Source organism: Carcharodon carcharias, chromosome 5, assembly GCF_017639515.1.
Source record: "Carcharodon carcharias isolate sCarCar2 chromosome 5, sCarCar2.pri, whole genome shotgun sequence".
In the NCBI taxonomy this organism is placed as follows: Eukaryota; Metazoa; Chordata; class Chondrichthyes; order Lamniformes; family Lamnidae; genus Carcharodon; species Carcharodon carcharias.
In genome coordinates this window covers 107,946,263-107,970,524 of record NC_054471.1, presented here as the reverse complement: position 1 = coordinate 107,970,524, position 24,262 = coordinate 107,946,263, and the positions used below count along the sequence as shown (strand labels likewise).

The 24,262-nt window shown below is 44.8% G+C and overlaps 1 protein-coding gene across 1 annotated transcript in view; it reads right to left on the bottom strand.

The window, feature by feature from the left end:
* pcnx2 (pecanex 2) overlaps positions 1 to 24,262 on the bottom strand; it is a 215,934-nt gene that overhangs the window by 191,306 nt on the left and 366 nt on the right. The window lies entirely within an intron of this gene.

Here is a 24,262-nt window from a genome sequence, read left to right as displayed (position 1 = left end):
CAAGGCAATTGGGAAACAGCAGGGGAGTGGGACTAATTGGATAGCTCTATCAACAGCTGGCATATGCACGATGAGCCATGTGGCCTCTGTGTTATAAGATTCAGCGTGAGTCAGCCTTCCTTCTGAAAACAGCCTAGAACTCAGGGCCACTCAAGATGCTAGTTACTGCAAACATATTAGGGCGTAGGGAAGAGAGTGGACTATAGTTGTTGAGGTATCATAGCTACAAAGAAAAAACAATTTTCTAAGCTGAAAATGAGTTGCAGCAGTTTCCTCCACTCACATTCAGGCACTGGACACTTAACCACTTACATATAATAGTCTAGAACTTAGTCAACTGAACTGTGGTCCCTTTGTGAACCTGAAAATCTGATGAATTGGTACAACAACTACTTGTATTTATATAGCACCTTTAACACAGTAAAATACCCAAGACACTCCATAGGAGTGTTATCAAACAGATGCTGCTAGACCGGCTGAGTTTTTCCAGCACTTTCTAATTTATTTCAGATCTCCAGCATCTGCAGTATTTTGCTTATATTTTAGGGTTATATAATGCGTTTTTCTCCAATTAATAAATTCCTCGTGCTCAAATATAGCCTTTTATACAGCATCAGCTGAGGCATATGGTGTGTATAATTGGCTCTAGAGCAGATCAGTGGCTGGATAATCTGCAATCAAGTGACTCAGTTCCTGACTCCACAAAGTCGGTCCACCATCGAGAAGGCATAATTCAGGAGTGTGATGGAATACTCTACACTTGCCTGGATTAGTGCAGCTCCAACAACACTCATGAAGCTCAAAATATTCCAGGAAAGAACAATCTGTATGTTCAGTACCCCTGCCATTGGACTTAGTATCTACCATCTATCCACAAGTTTTTACAGAGTTGTGTACCTAAATTTCTTTGCTCCTCCACAGTTTCTACTCTCTCACCATTTAGAAAATACTCCTGATTTATCTTTCTTGGATCCAAAATGACCTCACACTTGGCAGCATTGAATTCCATATGCCACAGTTTTGCCCACTCACTCAATCTTTCTCTGTCCTTGTGATTGAACAGACTAGGGCTTTTTATTCAATCAGAAACAGCTTTGACATCTTCAAGGATTGCCCTATCCCTTCCATGTTAATGAGTAACTCTTGATTTAATATAACAGTGAGACATAATCACATCTCCATCCCTGCCCACATCACCTAAGCCACCACTTTCCCTAACCCTCCTCTCCTCCCCCACAACCCTTTCCCATCTCCTGCACCAACCTTGTCATTCTTCCTCCCAATAACCACTCTCACACCCTCTTCCCCTTCTCTTCCCCTCCATCATCCTCCTCTTCCCCTTCTAAAACATTCTCATCTCTACCCTCTGCTTCCCACCTTCTACTTCTATAAAAGACTGCCATGGTTGACAAAAGAAATTAAAGATAGCATAAAACTAAAGAAAACAATATACAATAATGCCAAGAACAGTGTAGATGGAGGGGGACTCGGAGATATGAAGAACAGCAAAGAAAAACAAAAAAATAGTATGAACTATGAAAAGGGGATACAAAAAGAAACTGGCGAGGGACATCACGGTTAACACAAAAAGTTTTTACAATCATATTTGAAGAAGGGTGGTCGAACTTTTTAAAGACAGGTGTGGATAACGTTGCAAATAAAATAAGGAAATGGCAGACTTGTTGAATAATTACTTTGTATCAGTTTTCCCAGTAGAGGAAGAGGATAATACACTCAGCATTCCAACGGAGGTAATACTGAAATAAAAGCAAAATACTGCGGATGCTGGAAATCTGAAACAAAAACAAAAATAGCTGGAAAAACTCAGCAGGTCTTACAGCATCTGCAGAGAGGAATATAGTTCACATTTCGAATCCATATGATTCTTCATCAGAACTAAGAAATATAGAAATGAGGTGAAATATAAACTGGTTGAGGGGGGTGGGACAGGTAGAACTGGATATTGGGCCAGTGATAGGTGGAGGCAAAGAAGAGATTGACAAAGATGTCATAGGCAAAAGGACAAAGAGGTGTTGATGGTGGTGATATTTGCTAAAGAATGTGCTAATGATGACATTAAGGGTAAAAAGCAGGACAAGCAAGTGACAAATAGCCCTAGTGGGGTGGGGTGGGGGGAAGGGATCGAAATAGGCTAAAAGGTGGAGATAAAACAAAGCATGGAAATACATTTAAAAATAATGGAAATAGGCGGGAAAAGAAAAATATGTATATTTTTTAAAATTATAAATTATTGGAAAAGGGGGATCGGAAAAGGGGTGGGGATGGAGGAGAGAGTTCATGATCTGAAGCTGTTGAACTCAATGTCAAGTCCTGCCAAGTGTTCAGTCGGAAGATCAGGTGCTGTTCCTCTGGTTTGCATAATACTGAATCAAGGGCTGCTTTATACTGTCAAACTCAATATGCCCAGAAAAAGGTTAAAGGGATTCCCTGGGTGAACCCAACGATAAAGAGAAATATTAGAAAATGCAAATGTATTTATATTACAGCCTAAACAAATATGGAAAGCTAGAGACAGGGAGGCTACCTGCAAATGTCAAAATTATATTAAATGGGATCCGGACAATGCGCAAAATGAACATATCCAAGACTTACTAAAGACTGAAAATCTCCACTCAGCACCCAAACGATTCTGGTCCTGTATTGTGCACAAAAGGAGAGATTGTTCTGGAATATGCCATTGCAAACAACACAAGGGTTCTTTGTGATGGTTTCAGGAAAGCAGAAGCACTATGGATCAGTGTTTACCCAGAATGATCCAACTATTGTCCTAACAGATACACCCCCCCACCCAAACCATGCCAAGCTTTGGCATAGATATTGCTGGAGTATTAAAACTTCTAAAAGGATTGGATCACAAGGCATGTAGACCTGAAGTACATAACGAAAGAATTTACTGAAGAACCAGCATTAACACTTACCGAAGTATACAGCCTGCCAATAAAGGAAATGGGGTTACCAGCAAATTGGTTAACTGCTAATGTCAGCCCCATCTTTAAAAAAGACACGCTCTGTTAACTATAGATCAACCTCACTCACTTCAGCTTCCCGTAAATATTAGAACATATAACTTCTCACTATAACATGGCCCATGTAGAAGAACATTACATCCTGAAAAATTATCAGCATGGATTCTTGTAAGCTCACTCCTGTGAAATGCAAATTGTGAACACTGGAAAAGATCATGCATTACCCTGACTGAGAATCTGGAACACAAATCGTAATGAAGATACTAAACTTTAGTGAAATATTTGATTTTGTATCTCATCAAAAGCTCAAGCATAAAATCAACCATTATGGGATAAGAGATGAAACCCTACAGTCGATAGAAACATGTCAAACTAAGAGAAGTCAACGTGTTTTGGTTGATGGGGAAAAGTCACATTTAGCACCAAGTACATTGGGTGTTCTCCTGGGGGCTTTCCTTGGTCCACTGATGTTTCAGCAGTACATAATTGATATTGAAGATAAAATCAGTCCTGACACCAAAATAAAGCTCTAAGCAGACAACTGCCTCATGTATGGACCCATTCATGGGCTGGAAGACCAATTATAGCTGCAGAAGGACTTAAATGCACTGAGAGAATGGTTCCATAGATGGCAAATGTCTTTCAACCTGTCAAAATGCCACACCATGCATGCAACAAGTTGCTGACTGCCTAGGACATTCACATACAGCATGATGAGAGGAAACCCTACATCCATCAAGCACAGCCTTTACCTTGGGATCTTCCTATCTAGTGACATGACAATCGTACAATACATAATCCATGCTGGAAATAATGCAAACAAAATACTAGGATTTGTAAGGAGAAATCTAACGAAAGTCTTCAATGTGCAGAGAGCGGTGCAGTGGGATTAGTTTGGGATTGATACAGGGCTTTGGGGAGAGAGTGGGACAGTGGGATTAATCTGGGATTGTTACAGGCCAATGGCGAGAGTGTGGGGCTTGCTACATACAAGACTTTGGTACCTCCCACACTGGAATACGCAGCAACAGTCTGAGACATCTAATAAGCCTACCTTGTAAACAAACAGGAAATGGTTCAAAGGCATGCAGCATGGTTCATCTTCAACAACTATGCCAGAACATCCAGCGTTACGTATATGCTGAATTCCCTGAAGTGGCCTACACCGCAACAACGAAGAAAGCCGAGTAGGCTGAAACTGTTCTACAAATCAGTTCACTATTAAGTTACTATTGATATCCCACCATATGTTCAGCCAGCAGTCAGTCAGAGGAGGAAAAATAGCAACCAGTTTGTGCCTCTCCAATGTCGCACACAAGCATATCTGAACAGCTTCATAACAAATACCAAAAGAGACAGGAAAAACCTTCCCCCAAGAAATAACTAAGCAAGCCACTTCACAGACATTTAAAGTATACATGGAAAAGCAGAATCAAAAACAAGATAGTGTAGGGAAAACTTGCAGGACAAAATCGTATGATCTCTGGACGATGATGCTTTAGTGACGTCTGGATACTATTCTGAGATTCTGGGAACTCACAACTGTTAACATAAATAAGAAAACATTATTAGAAAAATTAGAACTAAAGACTGACAAGTGCCAAGGACCTGATAGTTTCCACATGATGGTTTTCAAAGTAGGTATTGGGAAATTGCAGATGTTTTAACCACAATCTTCCAAAGTTCTCTAAATTCAGGAATTATCCCTTGGATTGGAAAACTGAAAATGTAACTTCATTGTTTAAGAAAGGCAAGAAAGAGAGAAATTACAGACCAGTTTGTCTAACGTCTGTTGTGGGGGAGTTAAGCGAATCTTTAGTTAAGGACAAAGTGACTGAGCACTTAGAGAAATTTGAGCTAATGAGAGAAAGCCAACATGGATTGGTAAAGGGTAGACCATATCTAATGAACGATTTTCTGAGGAAGTAACTAATGTAGTAGATACAGAAATATCTATGAATGTAGTTTATATGAGCTTCCAGAAGGCATTCAATCAGGTTCCACATAACAGACTGTTAGCAAAAATTAAAGCTCATGAAACTAAAGGCAAATTATTGAACTAGTTAAGAGATTGAATAGATAGTAGAAGACAGAGAGTAGGGATAATGGATATTTAATCAAATTAGAAGGAAGTGGATAGTGGTTTCCCACAAGGATCTGTTCTGCAGCCTCAAGTAGTTTATTAATGATCTAGATAACACAACAAAGAGCCCTATATTTAAATCTGCCAATGACAAAGATTGGTGGCATAGTAAACAGCGTAGGCGGGAGCATAAAATTACAAAGAGACATTGATAGATTGAGCGAGTGGGCGAAACTATGGCCGATGAAATTCAATGCAAGTATGAGGTCATCCAACTTGGAACAAATTTTAATTCTTTACATAACTAGAGGGTAATAATATAAAGAGGCTATACAAAGCCCTGGTTAGACCACATCTGGAGTACTGCATACAGTTGTGGGCACTGCACCTTAGAAGCAGTGCAGATTCAACAACAACAGCAACTTATATTTATTTAGAACTTTTAAAGTAATGAAACGCCCCAAGGCACTTCACAGGAGCATTATAAAACAAAATATAATACCGAGCTACTTAAGGAGATATTAAGTTAAATGACCAAAACTTCGTCAAAGAGGTAGGCTTTAAAAGGTGTCTTAAAGAAGGAAAGCAAGGTGGAAGTGGAGAGGTATAGAAAGGGTACTCCAGAGCTTAGAGACTGCTGGTGGTGGAGCAATGAAAATCAGGGATGCTCAAGAGGCCAGAATTAAAGGAGCTCAGATCAAGGTTTGATTTTTTTTTGAGATGAGTGATGACAGCAGATTTACGGGGAGAGGGACAACGCCTGAAAATAGAGAATCATTTACAATATTGGCTAACATGGGGACCAGAAGGGGGAAGTTTTGTGGGTCAGCAATTTAGTGGGAGTAGGGTCAAGGGAACAGGAGGTCTCATGGATAAGATGAGCTCAGAAAGGGCATGAGGGAAGAAAGGAGAGAAACTAAAGATGCGAGCTCAGGGTTAGGGCAAGGAGGAGAGCATTAAAGAAAGTTTGGCCAGGCGGCTTAGTGGAAGGGAGGGGGCACAGCAGAGGCAAATTATCAGATTGTCTCAATCTTAGTGACAAAGAAGTCCATGAGTTCCTCGCACTTGTTGTTGGAAGTGAGGGTGGAGAGGACAGAGGAGAGGTGTTTAAGACAATGGGCTACAGTCGAGAAAAGAAGCCAAGAGTTTTATTTGCATCCCAGGATTATCCTAAAGTAGTGAGCAGTTAACTAGTACGAGCAGGACCCTGTACTGTTTTAAGTAGTCCAGCCAGATCTTGTGGTAAATAGCTAAGCCAGTTGTGCACCATATCCTTTCAAGTCCTTTGGACTTAAGTGAATGGTGATGAGGACCATACCAGAATGTTACCAGGGCTGCAAGGGTTAGATTAGGAGCAGAGATTACAAAAACTAGGCTTTTATTCCCTGGACTATAAGAGGTAAAGTGGTAATTGTTTTTAGGACTTTGAAAGGAATTGTTAGAGCAAATGAGAGAAATTCCTTCCACTGGTGTGGGAGACCAGGCCGAGGGCAAAAAAGAATCTTAAAATCAGAGTCAGGCCATTGAAGAAAGAAGATAGGAAATACTTCTTCATGCAATGGGTGGTAGAAATGTGCAACATTCAACAACAACTTACATTTATATACATCTTTAACAAAATAAAATGCCCCTAGTCACTTTACAGGAGGGTTGTGGGAAAAAAGCTAAACTGAGCCACACAAGCAGGGAATAGCCCAGATGTCCAAAAGCTTAGTCAAAGAGAAAATATTTTAAATAACTAGAGGGCAATAATATAAAGAGGCTATACAAAGCCCTGGTTAGACCACATCTGGAGTACTGCATACAGTTGTGGGCACTGCATCTTAGAAACAGTGCAAATTCAACAACAACAGCAACTTATATTTATATAGTACTTTTATCGTAGTGAAATACCCCAAGGTGTTGTTTGAAAAAGTTTGAAAATATTTATATAGCACTTTTAACATAATAAAACATTCCAAGGTGCTTCACAGGAGCAATATAAAACAAAATATGACACTGAGCCACATAAGAAGATATTAAGTCAGATGACTAAAAGTTTTGTCAAAGAGGTAGATTTTAAGGAGTGTCCTAAAGGACGTGGAAAGGTGTAGGAAGCGTATTCCAGAGCTTAAGGGCTGGGCAACTGAAAGAACATAATATTAGAACTAGGAGCAGGAGTAGGCAATTCAGCCCCTCGAGCCTGCCCCACCATTCATTACGATCATGGCTGATCTCATCAGCCACCAATGGCGGAGCAATTAAAATCGGAGATGCTCAAGAAGCCAGAATTATAGCAATGCAGATATCTCAAAGGATTGTGGGGCTAGAAGTGATTACAGAGATAGGGAGGGACAATGGTTGATTTGAAAACAAGAATGAGAATTTTAAAATCATGACATTGCTTGACCAGGAGCCAATATAGGTCAGTGAGCACAAGAGTGACAGGAGAACAGGGTTTGATACGAGTACAGACATGGGCAGCAGAGTTTCGATGACCAGTTTACGGAGGGTAGATTGCAGGAGGCCAGGAGACTGTTGGAATAGTCAAGTCTAGGGATAACAAAGGCCTGAATGAGGGTTTCAGCAGCAGATGAGCTGAGACAGGGGCAAAGTTGGGTGATATTGCAGAGGTAGAAATAAGCAATTTTAGTGATGGCGCGAATAGGAGGTTGGAAACTCATCTCAGAGTCAAAAGTGACACCAAAGTTCTAATCTCAGATAGTTGCTAGGGAGAAGTATGGAGGTGGAAATAGACGGTCTTACTGATGGTCTAGATATGAGATAGGAAGCTCATCCTGGAGTCAAATATAACACCAGCCTGCAAAAAGTCTGGTTTAGCCTCAGTTGCCAGGGAATTGGTTGCAAGGGAAAACCAAAAAAAAACCTACATAAGGCAGAAGATGCTAGCTCAATTAATAATGTTAAGTCTGAGATTCATAGATTTTTGAAAGTAAAGGGTACTAAAGGATTTACAGCCAAGGAGGACAGATGGAATTAGAATACACTAGAATGGAAGGAGGTCATTTAGCCCAATGGGTAGAGGTGAGAAATGGTAAAGGCAAGAAGTCACTTGTGGGAGTTGTGTACACACCCTCTAATAGTAACCACATGGTAGGGTTGAGCATAAAGGAAGAAATAATTGGAGTTTGTCAGACAGGCATGGGGATAATCATGGGAGATTTTAATTTACATACAGACCGGAAAAGTCAGATGGTCAAACATAGCCTAGATGAGGGATACATTGAAGGTTTCCGGGATAGTTTCTTAGAACAGCACTTTATGGAGCCAACCAGAGAGCAGGCTATACTAGTAACTAATGATCTCATAATGAAGACCACCCTAGGTAGCAAAGACTATAATGAATTTTACATTTAGTTTGAGGGAGAGAGGAGTGGGTCTGAGACTAAGTTTTTAAACTTAAATAAGGGCAATTATGAGGGCATGAAAGCCAAGCTGCCTAAGGTAAACTGGCAAATTAGGTTAAGAGATAAGTCAATAAAGGTGCGGTAGCTAATATTTAAGGGCATATTTCAGAATGCACAGAATAGATACATTCCGAGTAAGAAAAAATCTAAGGGATGGACACACCATCCGTGGTTAACTAGAAAGGTTAAAGACAGTATCAAACTTAAAGAAAAAGCATATAACTATGCAAAGACAGGTGGCAAGTCAAAAGACTGGACAGAATACAAGGAACAGCAAAGAATGACGAAAAGACTAATAACAAGAGAAAAATTAGAGTATGAGAGAAAGTTAGCCAGAAATATAAAAACAGATAATAAGAATTATTACAAATATTTTTTAAAAAAGAGTAAACAAAGTGAGCATTAGTCCTATAGAAAGTGAGTCTGGAGGTGATGGCGTAGTGGTATTGTCGCTGGACTGGTAACCCAGAGACCTAGGGTAATGCGCTGGGGACCTAGCTTCGAATCCTGTCGCGGCAAATGGTGGAATTTGAATTCAATAAAAATCTGGATGATGTAAATCGAATGATGACCATTATACCATTGTCAATTGTTGTAAGAACCCATCTGGTTCACCAATGCCCCTTTAGGGAAGGAAATCTATCGTCCTTCCTGGTCTAGTCTAACCTACACGTGACACTAGACCCATAGCATGGTGGCTGACTCTTAAATGCCCTCTGAAATAGCCTTGCAAGCCATTCAGTTGTAACAAACCGCTTCAAAGTCACAAAAAAGGAATGAAACCGGATGGACCACCTGGCACTGGAAACGACAATGGCAATCTTAGCCCTGTCAACCCTGCAAAGGGGGCTAGTGCCAAAATTGAGAGAGCTATCTCACAGACTAGTCATGTGACATCCTCATGTAATCATACCTTGCAGATAATGTCCCAGGCACCACCAGCACTCTGTATGCCCTGTCCCACCGGCAGGACAGACCCAGCAGAGGTGGTGGTACAATGGTATACAGTCAGGAGGGAGTTGCCCTCAACATCGACTCTGGACTCCAAGAAGTCTCATGGTATCAGGTCAAACCTGGGCTAGGAAAGCTCCTGCTGATTAGCATGTACAGCCCTCCCTCAGCTGATGAATCAGTGCTCTCCCATGTGGAACACCACTTGGAGGAAGCACTGAGGGTGGCAAGGGTGTACTCTGTACTCTGGGTGGGGGGCTTCAATGTCCATCACCAAGGGTGGCTCGGTAGCACCACTACTGATCTAACTGGCCAAGTTCTAAATGACATAGCTGCGAGACTGGGTCTGCAGCAGGTGGTGAGGGAAAAACATACTTGACCTCATCCTCACCAACCTGCCTGCTGCAGATACATCCATCCATGACGGTATTGGTAGGACATAAGAAATAGGAACAGGAGTAGGCCACTCGGCCCCTCAAGACTACCCCGCCATTCAATAAGATCATGGCTGATCTGCCCCAGTTTTAGCTCCTCTTTCGTGTCAGCTCCTCATAGCCTTCAACTCCCTGATAATTCAAGAAATCTATCTACCTCTTCTTTAAATACTTTGTGATCTAGCCTCCATAACTCTCTGAGGTAGAGAATTCCAGATATTCACTACCCTCAGAGAAGTAATTCCTTCGCACCTCAGTTTTAAATGAGTATCCCCTTATTCTGTAACTACCAGCCCCTTCATCCCAGGAATCAGCCCAGTGAATCTCTTTTGAACTGCCTTCAATGCCAGTATATCCTTTTTCGTACATACGGAGGCCAAAGCTGTACACAGTACTACAGGTGTGGCCTCGCCAACACCCTGTACAGTTGTAACAAGACTTCCCTATTTTTGAACTCCCAGTTCAAGATTCCCCCGCTAGTGGAAACATCTTTTCAACATCTACCATGTCAAGCCTCCTCAGAATCTTTTACGTTTCAATAAGATCACCCCTCATTCTTCTGGACTCTAATGAATAAAGGTCTAATCTATTTAGTTGTTCTTGATAAGTCAGCCCCTTCATCCCAGGAATCAGCCCAGTGAATCTCTTTTGAACTGCCTTCAATGCCAGTATATCCTTTTTCGTACATACGGAGGCCAAAACTGTACACAGTATTCCAGGTGTGGCCTCGCCAACACCCTGTACAGTTGTAACAAGACTTCCCTATTTTTAAACTCCAACCTCCTAGCAACACAGGCCAAAATTCCATTTGTCTTCTTAATTACTAGCTGCGCCTGCATGTTAACCTTTTGTGTTGCATGCACAAGAACACCCAGATCCCTCTGTGCTACACTTTTTTGGAGTCTCTCTCCATTTAAATAATAGCCTGTCTTTTGGTTTTTCCTACCAGAGTGCATGACCTCATATATTCGTACATTAAACTCCATCTGCCAAGTTTTGCCCACTCACTCAATCTGACAATATCCCCTTGCAGATTCCTCATGTCCTCAAGCCAACATGCCCTCCCACCTATCTTTGTATCGTCAGCAAATTTGGATTCATTACACTCTGCCCCCTCCTCCAAGTCATTGATATAGATAATAAATAATTGAGGCCCTAGGACTGATCCTTGTGGCAATCCACTAGTTACGTCTTTCTAACCTGAAAATGACCTATTAATCCTGAATCTCTGTCTTCTGCATGTTAACCAATCCTCAATCCATGCTAATACATTACCCCAATACCGCGAGCTCTTATCTTGTGCAATAACCTTTTAAGTGGCACCTTATCGAATGCCTTCTGGAAATCCAAATACACTACATCTAACGGTTTTTATCAGCTTTATCAGCTGTGCTTGTTATATTGTCAAAGAACTCTGCCAAATTTGTCAAATATGATTTCCCTTTCACAAAACCATGTTGACTCCGTTTGATTGTTAATCTTTTCTAAATGTCCTGCTATTTCTTCCTTAATAATGGATTCTAGCATTTTCCCAATGACAGATGTTAGGCTGACTGGCCTAGTTTCCCGCTTTTTGTCTGCCTTTAGTCCCATTAGTTTCTTTATAACAGTGATAGAGACTGTTACAAGATCTTTCCTCCCATTAGCTCCTTGCTTATCTGATATCTTTGGAATGTTTATAGTGTCCTCCACTGTGAAGACCAATGTAAAATATTGGTTTAAATTATTTTCCTGTTCCCCGTTATCAATTCTCCAGTCGCATCCTCCAAGGGTCTCATGCTCACTTTAGCTACACTCTTACATACCCATCGAAGCTCTTGCTCTTTGTTTTTATATTTCTTGCCAATTTACTTTCATAATCAATTTTCTCTCTCTTTATTAGCTTTTTAGTCATCCGCTGCTGATTCCTAAAAAATTCCCAATCCTCTGGTCTACCACTAGTTTTCGCCACTTAGTTTGCCTTGGTTTTTGATCGGATACTCTCCTTAACTGCCTTTGTTAACCATGGGTGGTTCATCCTTCTCATTGAGTCCTTCTTTATGCTGAGCATTATGAAGTATCTGCTTAAATGTCTGCCACTGCTCATCCACTGACCTTCCCAATAGTCTATTTTCCCAGCCCGCTTTAGACAATTTTTTCTTCATACCTCTATAATTACCCTTATTTAAGTTGAGGACACTGGTATGAGAACCGAGTTGCTCACCCTCAAACTGAATTTGAAATTCTACCATGTTGTGATCACTAACCCCTAGAGGATCTTTAGCTATGAGATCTTTATTAATCTTACCTCATTACCATTACTAGATCTAAAATAGCCTGTCCCCGGGTAGGTTCTGCAATGTATTGCTCTAAGAAACAATTCTTGATGCACTCTACAAATTTGTCTTCCATGTTACCCCTGTCAACCTGACTTGTCATTATGCAGATTAAAATCACCCATGACAATTGTAGCACCCTTCTTACATGCCTCCATTATTTCCTGATTTATACTTTGTCTGACAGTGAGGCAACTCTACGGGTGCCTTTAGACGACTTCCACTCATGACTTCTTCGCCTTGCTATTTCTTATTTCCACCCAAACTGATTCCACATCACAATATATTGCACCTATATCACTGCTTACCACAGCACTGATACCTTCCTTTATTAACAAAGCTACCCCATCTCCTTTTCCTTTTCCCCTTATTTTTCCAGAACATCGAATACCCTTGAATATCGAGTTCCCAGTCTTGGTCACCCAGCCACTACATCTCTATAATAGCTATCAAGTCATATCCATTTATTTCTATTTGTACCGTCAACTCATCTACCTTGTTACAAATGCTGCGTGAATTTTGATAAAGAGCCTTAAACTTTTTACCATTATTATTCATTCTGGTTTTAATTTCTGCTGCACTCTACTGCTTATATTTTCTGCCCCTTCCTGTCACACTTTGATTGTCGTTTGCCTCTTTACTATCCTGCACCTCTGTTCTCTCCCATATTTTTGATTATCTAAACTTCCCTTCAATTGAATCCTCCCCCCTACTAATTAGTTTAACCACCGCACAGTCATTGTGGAGAAGTCCCGCCTTCACATTAAGGATACCCTCCATCGTGTTGTGTGGCACTACGACCGTGCTAATGGGATAGATTTTGAACAGATCTAACAACTCAAGGCTGGGCACCCATGAGGCGTTGTGGGCCATCAGTGGCAGCAGAATTATACTTGAACACAATCTGTAACCTCATGGCCCAGCATATCCCCCACTCTACCATTACCACCTAGCCAGGGGATCAACACTGGCTTAATGAAGAGTACAGGAACGCACGCCAGGAGCAACACCAGGCATACCTAAAAATGAGGTGTCAAGCTGGTGAAGCTATAACACAAGACTACTTGTGTGCCAAACACCATCAGCAGCACGTGACAGACAGGGCTAAGCAATCCCACAACCAACGGATCATATCTAAGCTCAGCAGTCGTACCACATCAGTCATGAATAATAGTGGACAATTAAACAACTCACTGGAGGAGGCGGTTCCACAAATATCCTCACCCTCAATGATGGAGCAGCTCAACACATCAGTGCAAAAGGTAGGCTGAAGCATTTGCTACAATCTTCAGCCAGAAGTGCCGAGTGGATGATCCATCTCGCGCTCTTCTGGAGGTCCCCAACATCACAAATGCCAGTCTTCAGCCACTTCGATTCACTCCACGTGATATCAAGAAAGGGCTGAAGGCACTGATACTGCAAAGGTTATGGGTCCTGACAGTATTCCAGCAATAGTACTGAAGACTTGTACTCCAGAATTTGCCATGCCCCTAGCCAAGTTGTTCCAATACAGTTACATCACTGGCATCACCCCGGCTATGTCAAAAATTGCCCAAGTACGTCTCGTATACAAAAAGCAGGACAAATCCAACCTGGCCAATTACCGCCCTATCAATCTACTCTCCATCATCACTAAGGGGTCATCAACAATGCTATCAAGCGGCACTTGCTTAGCATTAACTTGCTCACTGATGCCCAGTTTGGGTTCCGCCAGGGCCACACAGCTCCTGACGTCATTACAGCCTTGGTTAAAACATGGGCAAAAGAGCTGAACTCCCAATGTGAGTGTGACTGCCCTTGACATCAAGGCCACATTTGACCGAGTGTGGCATCAGGGAGCCCTAGCAAAACTGGAAATGGGAATCGAGGGAAAACTCTCCGCTGGTTGGAGCTATACCTAGCAAAAAGGAAGATCATTGTGGTTGTTGTAGGTCAGTTATCTCAGCTCCAGGACATCACTGCAGGAGTTCCTCAGGGTAGTGTCCTCGGCCCAACCATCTTCAGCTGCTTCATCAATTACCTTCCTTCCATCATAAGGTCAGAAGTGGTGATGTTCGATGATTGTACAATGTTCAACACCATTTGTGACTCCTCAGATACTGAAGCAGTCCATGTCCAAATGCAGCAAGACCTGGACAATATCCAGGCTTGGGCTGACAAGTGGCAAGTAACATTCACGCCACACAAGTGCCAGGCAATGACCATCTCCAACAAGAGAGAATCCAACCATTGCGCCTTGATGTTCAATGGCATTACCCCCACTATCATCATCCTGGGGGTTGCCATTGACCAGAAACTGAACTGGTCTAGCCATATAAATACTGCAGCCAAAAGAGCAGGTCATAGGCTTGGAAACGTGCGACAAGTAACTCCCCTCTTGACTCCCCAAAGCCTGTCCAATATCTACAAGGCATAAGTCAGGAATGTGAAGGAATACTCCCCACTTGCCTGGATGAATGCAGCTCCAATGACACTCAAGAAGCTTGACACCATCCAGGACAAAGCAGCCCACTTGATTGACACCATATCTGCAAACATTCATTCCCTCCACCACCAACGCACAGTAGCAGCAGTGTGTACTACCTACAAGATGCACTGCAGGAATTCACCAAGGCTTCTTAGACAGCACCTTCCAAATCCACGACCACTTCCACCTAGAAGGATAAGGACAGCAGACTCATGGGAAAACCACCACCTGGAAGTTCCCCTCCAAGTCAGTCACCATCCTGACTTGGAAATATATCGCCGTTCCTTCACTGTGGCTGGGTCAAAATCCTGGAGCTCCCTTCCTAACAGTACTGTGGGTGTACCTACATCACATGGACTGCAGCGGTTCAAGAAGACAGCTCACCACCACGTTCTCAAGGGCAACTAGGGATGGGCAATAAATGCTAGCCCAGCCAGCGAAGCCCACATCCCATGAATGAATTTTTAAAAAGGAGATGGAAGGTGCCTTGAACAGGTATTTTGCATCAGTTTTCACTATGGAGGATACAAATAACATCCCAGAAGCAGCTATAAACCAGGAAATGGAAATGGGGAAGCAAGTCACCAGAGATGTGGTACTGAGTAGATTGTTGGAGCTGCGGGCTGACAAGAGCCCAGGTCCTGATGGACTTCATGTTAGGGTCTTAAAAGAAGTGTCTGGTGAGATAGTTGATGCATTAGTTTTAATTTTCCAAAGCTCCTTAAATTCAGGGAAGGTCCCATTAGGTTAGATTGGAAGATAGCAAATGTAACTCCATTATTCAGAAAGGGAGGGAGACAGAAAGCAGGAAACCGCAGGCCAGTTAGCTTAATGTCTGTTGTAGGGAAAATCTTAGAAGCTATTATTAAAAAAGTTATAGTGGGGCACTTGGAAAAGCTCAAGGTCATCAGGCAGACTCGACATGATTTTGTGTAAGGGAAATCGTGTTTAGCAAACTTATTGGAATTCTTTCAGGTGCTGTAAATAAAGGGGAACCGGTGGATGTACTGTACTTAGATTTCCAGAGTCATTTGATAAAGTGCCACATCAAAGGTTATTAGGGAAATTAAAAGCTACTGGTATAGGGGTTAACATATTGGCATGGATAGAAGATTGGCTGGCTAACAGGAAGCAGGGACTAGGTATAAATGGATCTTTTTCAGGTTGGCAAGATGTAACGAGTAGTGTATAGTCTTTATGCACAAACATTTATTTGCAGAGACACATTACATTTCATGCGACTGCAACCAACAACACCTCTTTTAGTCTGCTCCTATGTAACTCTTTCAAGTACAAACACGTTTCCATCTGTTCCTATTCAGATGAAGTTACATTGCTTCATAGTTTGCCATTGTGAGATTTGAACTCTTGATAATCTTTTTTAAAATGCGATTTTCGTGGTTTAGCATCTCTTTCTTTTGTAACTCTTTCGAGTACAAACCCGTTTCCATCTGTTTCAGATGAAGTTACATTGTTTCATAGTTTGCCATTGTGAGATTTGAACTCTCGATCTTGGGGTTACAAACCCAGTACCATAACCACTTGGCTATTTAGGCCAAGCCCAAAACCATAGGGATCAGTGCTGGTACGTCAGCTGTTAACAATTTATATAAATGACTTGGATGAAGGGATGGAAGGGATGATTGGCAAATTTGCTGATGACACAATTCTGAAGAGGACATAAGGAAGCTACAAAGAGATATAGATGGGTTCAGTGAGTGGGCAAAGATCTGGCAAATGGAGTATGTGAGAAAATGTGAAATTGTCCAATTTGGCAGGAAGAATGAAGGAGAAGCATATTATCCAAATCGCGAGAGATTGCAGAGCTCTAAGGTGCAGAGAGATCTGGGTGACTTAGTGCATGAATCACAAAAGGCTAGTATGCAAGTAATTAGGAAAACTAATAGAATGTTTTCACTTATTGCAAGGGCAATTTAATACAAAAGTAGGAAGGTTATGCTTCAGTTATACAGGGCATTAGTGAGACCACATTTGGAGTACTGTGTATGGTATTGGTCACCTTATTTAAGGAAGGATGTAAATTCATTGGAAGCAGTTCAGAGAAGGTTTACCAGACTGATACCTGAAATGGGTGGGTTGTCTTATGAGGAAAAGTTGAACAGACTAGATTTGTATCTGCTGGGCTTTAGAAGAGTAAGAAGTGACTTGATTGAAGCATATAAGATCCTGACGGGTCTTGACAGGACGGATGTGGAGAGGATGTTTCCTCTTGTGGAAAAACCACAATTAGGAGTCACTGTTTAAAAATAACAGGTCGCCCACTTAAAACAGGGATGAGGTGAAATTTTTTCACTGAGAGGGCCGTGAGTCTTTGGAATTCTCTTCCTGAAAAGGCAGAGTCTTTGAATATTTTTAAGGCATAGTTGGATATATTCTTGGTAAGCAAGGGGGTGATAGGTTATCGGAGGCAGGTGGGATGCAGATTTCAGGTTACTTTCAGATCAACCATGACCTTATTAAATGGCGGTGTCGGCTCAAGGGGCTGAATGGCCTACTCTTGCTTTTTGTTCGGATGTTCTTATGAGTTTGTTCCATCATTTAACAAGATGTTGGCTAATCTGCTACCAAACCCCATATACCCACCTTTGACCCATATCCCTTCATACCTTCACATAACAATAATTTAACAATCTTAGCTTTAAAATTGACAATTAATCTAGCATCAGTTGTTACTTGTTGGAGAGAGTTCCAAATTTCTACCATTTGGAAGAAGTGTCTCCTAAATTCATTTCTGAAAGGTCTGGCTCTAATTTTTACACTATGCCCCCTAATCATACACTCTTCAACCAGTGGAAACAGTTTCCCTCTATCAACCCTATCTGCTGCCCTTAATATCTTGAAAACTTTGATCAAATGACCCCTTAACTTTTAAATTCCAGAGAATACAACCCAACTTTGTGTAATCCCTCCTCAAAATTTACATCTTGGAATCCAAATAAATCGACGCTGCAATCCCTCCAAGGCATTCTTCCTAAGGTGTGGTGCTCAGAACTGCTCACAGCATACCAGCTGTGGTTTAACCAGGGCTTTGCATTTTTAGATTTTTGATCTACAAGAGAGTCAAGGGTTATGGAGGTAGGCAGGAAAAGTGGAGTTAAGGCCACAATCAGATCAGCTATGACCTCATTGAATGGCAGAGCAGGCTTGAGGGGCCTACTACTGTTCCTATTTCACATGTTCTTAAGTATAGCTTTCAGAAGAGATTTGGCCTACAAACATGCAGTGTGTAGGCCCATGGCACGTGGACACGTTCTGGCACTCCTAGCTGGGTACAAATAGCTCCACTGCCTTGTAGATACCTCAGGAGAGTTGAAAGCTAAGGGAGTAAACCCCAACAAAAAATCTGGAGTGAAGCCCAAAGGTGGACGGATGTCTAAATATGTCATCTTTCTGGCAAATCCTGCAACCAAGCCGGTGCCAAATGTTGTGCTTTGCATTCCTTTGGACTCAACCTGGGAGGTCAAGAGGGGGACCCTGATATATGGGCAGCCTAGAGTCTACATAACTTTTGCCCAGGCTTACGCCTTGGAGAAGACACTCCAGTTTCGCTGCAGAGCGTCAACACAAGACAGCAGTCAGCAGTTATGAGTGATAAGCCCAACTCAATTGGTATACAGAATGAGTGCCAAGGGCCGTCTCCAGTTATGGGAGGGGCCATTGTGTCCCACCAGCCACCCATGCCACCTCAACTCAGGTAGCCCCCAATGAGTTAAGATGCTGACCCGCCATGGTCCAATTGTTTCAATATAAGTTTGGACCTTAAGAGTCTCTGCTCAACAAATGGATGAATATATTGCACAAGGCAAAAAAAAAGAGAGAAAGATGTCAACTCTTCAGTCAGACCACCTTTACCTACTGGGGCATTTCAATACAAGAGTGAGCACGGACCACAAGGTATGGCCATCCTGCCTCGGACATCATGGCGTGGGAAAGATAAATGAGAATTTATAGAGGCTACTTGAGCTTTGCTGCTACCACAAGCTTTTTGTAACTAACACCTTTTTCAGGAAAAAAATGCCACATGGCATCCTGGAAACATCCAAGATCGGGGCACTGGCACCAGCTGGGTCTGATCATCACGAGACATGACTCTCTGAACAGCATTCTCAACATACGCAGCTACCACAGCACTGATTGTGATACAGATCACTCTCTGGTGTGCATGAAGGTGAGGATGCAACCCTCGAAGTTTTCATTCAAACCAGAAATGCTGTCCTCATGTCAACGTCAACCATACTGTCTACCCAGATAAAAACCAACAGTTCCTCGACTCAATTGAACAGGGTTTCCCAGAATTCCCACACAGAATGCAGAAGTGAAAGGAACATACTTCAAGACACCATCTACAATACTACACTCTGAACATATGGGAAACAAGAGTGGAAAAATGCTGACTGGTTCAAGGCTAACATCACTGTGATGCAATCTGTTACTGAAGCCAAATGATTCATTCTTGTTAATTGCAAGAAAGCTCTGAGAGAGAAGACTCTGAATACGCCAAGAGCTGACTGAAGTAAAGTCCAACAGATTGCTAGGCTGTGCACCAATGACTGCTGGTTACAACTCTGCCAGAAAATCCAGATGTCCATCGACACAGGGAATGTTAGGGGCATGTATGAAGGGATCAGAAAGGCAACAGATCCATCAAAAAAGAAAACAGCTCCACTGAAATCAAAGGCAGGAGAAGTCATTACCAACAGCAATAAATAGCTGGTGAAATGTTTGGAACAGTACCTTGAGTTGTACTATAAGGAGAACACTGTCACCAGGGAAGCTCTAGAGATTATAGAAAGCCTGCCTGTTTTGGCAGAGCTGGATATCGAATGCACAGTGGAGGAGCGTAGCAAAGGCATTGACTGACTTGTCAATGGGCAAAGCTCCAGGTGCTGATGCTATACCAGATGAACTCATCAATCACTGGAAACCGGCACTCCTATAGCATCAGCCTGAACTTATCTGTCTCTGCTAGAAGGAGAAAGCAGTGCCCCAGGCCATGCGTGATGCAAAGATTGTAAACCTGTACTAGAACAAGGGCGACCACAGTGATTGCAACAATTATTGAGGCATCCCACTGCTGAGCATCATGGGAAAAGTATTTGCCCACATTGCCCTTGCCAGACTGCAGATCCTGGCTGAATGCATCTATCTTAAATCCCAGTGTGGTTTCACAGAATTGTTACAGTATAGAAGGAGACCATTCAGCCTGTCGTGTCTGTGCCGGATCTCCAAACAAACAATGCACCCAGTGCCGTTCCCCCATCTTCTTCCTGTAACCATGCACATTCTTCCTTTTCAAATAACAATCCAATTCTCTCTTGGAGTGGATACCAAAGCTCAAAGCCCTTAATTCATGTACCCACTTTAAACCACAAAAAATAGTGCACTTAACTATTAAATAGGCTGTTAAATAAAGCAGAAAAGGAACTCAAATGCCTTGGTTTTACAAACTGCTAGTCGAAAAGAAAGATGTATAAAATCACGGAAGTTGTTTATCTTCTACTTACTGTGACTGGTGGAATTATGAACTTATAGCTAAGGACACAAGAACAGAAGAAACAGGAGGAGACCATTCAGTCCCTCAAGCCATGCTCTGCCATTCAATATGAGCATGGTAAGCTTGTGCCTCAACTCCACTTGCTGCCTGCTTCCTATATCCCTTCATTCCCTAAAAGATTAAAAATCTATCAACCTCTAACTTGAATATGCTCAACAATGGAGCATCCACAACCCTTATATGGGTAGACAATTCCAAAGATTTGCAACCCTTTCACTCCAGGTGTGGTCTCACCAAAACCCTGTACAACTGCAGCAACACTTCTTTACACTTGTGTTCCAATCCTCTTGCAATAAAGGACATGTCATTCGCCTTCCTAATTGCTTGCTGCACCTCTATGTTAACTTTGGCTTCCTAGCACAAGGGCACCTAAGTCTATCTGAATATCAACATTTAAAAGCCAGAACTGGAAGATCTGCAATCGACATGATCTTCTCAGTCCGGAAGATGCAACAGAAATGCTGTGAACAAAGGAGCCCACGATATACTGCCTTCATTGGCATTTGACCATGTGAGCAGAGGTAGTCTATTTAAACTGCTGGAAAAAATTGACTGCCCTCCAAAGCTGCTCAATGTGGTCTCCTCTTTCCATGACAACATGATGAGTATGGTCAGCTATGGTGGGGCAACATCGGAACACTTTGAGATCAACAGTGGGGTCAAACAGGGTTGTATCCTGGCACTGACACTCTTTGGCATAATCTTCTCTTTGCTGCTGTTATACACCTTCAGGTCATCGACAGAGGCTGTCTATTTACATACCAGAATTGACGGAAAGCTGTTCAGCGTTGCTCGTCTGAAATCCAAGACAAAAGAGCATCAGGCCTTATCAGAAGAGTTGCTCTACACTGGTGATGACTGGGAATGCACTAGCATTCCAAACCGAGGAACACCTTCAGCAGCAAAAAGGACAGACTCTCTCACACCTGTAATGAGCTTGGTTTCACCATCAGCATCAGGAAGACAAATGTTGCCACTCTGCCAGTTATCAGCACTGACAATGTGATCCTGGAGATTGTTGATAGTTGCACACATCTAGGCTCTAGAATCACTAACAATCAGTCACTTAATGCAGAAATCAGCACACGCATCATAAAAGCTGCAACTGTTATGTCTAAGCTGAGTGAGAGTGGAACAACTGCAACCTGACTGAGAACATCAATTGTGAGTCCACCAAGCCAGTATCCTCAACACACTCCTCTACAGTGGTGAGACCTGGACAACATATGCTAGGCAAGAGAAAAGGCTGAACAGATTCCACTTTCACTGTCTCAGACATATCTTTGGCATCTCTGGGCAAGAAAAGGTCACCAACTCAGATGTCCTAGGCCATGCTAATCCTATCAGCATACACTCATTGCTAAGTCAACGATGTTTGTGCTGGCTCGGCCACATTCATCTGGCAAATAACTGCTGTATACCAAAGACCTTCTGTACGGTCAACTGACCATTGGGTCACAAACTCCTGGGCATCCATTCCTCCACAACAAGAACGCCTACAAGTGAAATACAAAGATGACAGACATTGACAATGACAAGAGGGAGACAGTCAATGATGGCCATGACCTCTAAAGCTGACTGTTTAGAAGGGCATCGGAAGGTGAGCAGAAATTATTTTCTTAAGCTGGCCAAGAGGAGGAGCCAGGGAAAACAGAATCAGCGAATCGTCCAACCTCTCAGCTAGCTGCTGTCCCTTGCGGAAAATCCAACAGAGACTCCCGTGCAAGTGTGGGACTCCTGAGCCATACCAGACTATGCTTAATAGAGTTGACCACCATGGTGCAAACCATTGCCTAACAAGATGGAAAGTTGCTATTGCATGTCTAGCTGCAGCGTAACTTCTACCCCCTTTTATTCAACTCCTCTATATATAAAGGCCAACTTTTTCACATATCAGTCACAAGCTCATTGAATAGCAAAACAGGCCTAAGGGAGTGAACGGCCTACTGCCTGTATACCACCTTCCTCTCCCAACCTTCTCCAGCCACCCCTCCCCTCCGTTCTAGCCCCACCTTGCCCCACCTCCACCTCTGGCCCCGCCCCAATACCTCATCGTCCAGCCTTGACCCTTCACTTCAAGCCCCAATACTCTCTCCATGGCCCTGCCCCTTTGCCACTATCCATACCCCCTCTCCCCTCTAGCTGTGCCCCTCCACCCAGGCCCTGCCCCCCCCCCCCCCACCACCGTGCCCCTCCACCCAGGCCCTGCGCCACCACCCCCATGCCGTCCATTCAGGCCCTGCAGCACCCCCCATGCCCCTCCACCCACACCCCTGTGCCCTCCACTCAGACCCTGCTTTCCCCATGCCCCACGCACTCAGGCCCTGCTCCCCCCCCATGCCCCCCCACTCAGGCCCTGCCCCTACATGACCCTCCCAAGCAGGCCCTGCCCCCACCTTGCCGTCCCAACTCAGGCCCTGCCACCCTCCTGTGCCCCCCCCCCCAACTATGCCCCCCCCACTCGGCCCCCTACACCAATGCACCTCCCCATTCACACTCTGCAACTCCCTGTGCCCCCCGCCCCACTCTGGCCCCCACCCCCCGTGTCCCCCCAGCTGTGGCCCCCCCAACTCAGGCCCTTCCCCCCACCCTATGCACCCCCCCCCCACCCCACTCAGGACCTGCCCTCCACACTCCAGGCCCTGCCTGCCCCCCAGTCAGACCCTGACCCCCAGCCCCCCGTACCCCCTCCCAATTAGGCCCTGCCCCCCACCTCGTGCCCCCCTTCCTCCCCCACTCAGGCCCTGCCACCCCCACCCAACGCGTTCCCCCATGCGCCTCCACTCAGGCCCTCCATTCAGGCCCCTCCCCCACTCAGGCCCTTCCCCCCACCGTGCCCCCCCCCCACCCCCCCAAACTCAGGACCTGCCCCCCATACTCCAGGGATTGCCTATCCCCTAGTCAGAACCTGACACCCACCCCCCCTTACCCCCTCCATTTAGGCCCTGCCCACCCCCAACCCACATGCCCCTCCACTCAGGCCCTTCCTCCCCCATCCCCCTCCACCTCTCAAGCCGAGCAACACACCCGCCCATACAGGCCATGCCCCCCCAACTCAGGCCCTATGCCCCCCACCACTCAGGCCCTGCCCCCCACGTGCACCCCCTGACTCAGACCCTGCCCCTCCCCTGTGACCCCTCCACTTAGCCACTGCCCCCCACCCACCCCATGCCCCACCACACTCAGGCACCCCTCCATCCCACCCCGGGGCCTCCTCACTCAGGCCCTCATACCGCCCCCATGCCCCCCCCCAACAAGTCCTGCCCCCACCCCGTGCCACCCCCATGCACTCGCAACTCAGGCCCTGTGCCCCCCCTCACACTCAGGCCCACCCCATGCCCCACCTACTCAGGCCCTGCCCCCAAGGCCCCCAGCATCCCTCCCCATGCACCCCCCACTCAGGCCCTCCCGTGCCCATGGCCCACCCGCTCAGGTCTTCCCCCACCCCTGTGGCCCCACAACTCAGGTCCTGCCCCCCCACTGTGCCCCCTCCACTCAGGCCCTGCTCCCCACTCTATGCCACCCCTCTCCACTCATGCCCTGCACCCCCATGCCCTCCCCACCCCCATTCCCTCCACTCAGGCCCTGCCCCTCCCCACTGAGCCCCTGCCCCCCAACCACCCCATGCCTCCCAACACTTAGGCCCTGCCCCCCACCCTGTGCGCCAGCCCCACTTAGGCCCTGCAACCCCCCCGCACACCGCGGCCGCCCCACTCAGGCCCTCCGCCCGCCCCCCCCCCAAACAGGTCCTGCCCCCACCCCATGCCCCGCCCATGCACCCGCAACTCAGGCCCTGTGCCCCCACCCCACTCAGGCCCTGGCCCTGCCCCTCCCAACAGACCCAGCCCCCCCACTCAGGCCCTGCCCCCACTGTGCTGTGCCACCCCACTCAGGCCATGCCCCCACCACTCAGGACCACCCCTCCCCCTGGCCCCTCCCTGCCCCCTTCCTCCCCTGGCCTCTCTCCCTCTTCAGGCCCCTCCCCCTCCGGCCCCTCCCCTCCCCCTCAGGCCCCTCCTCCTCAGGCACCTGCCCCTCCTCCT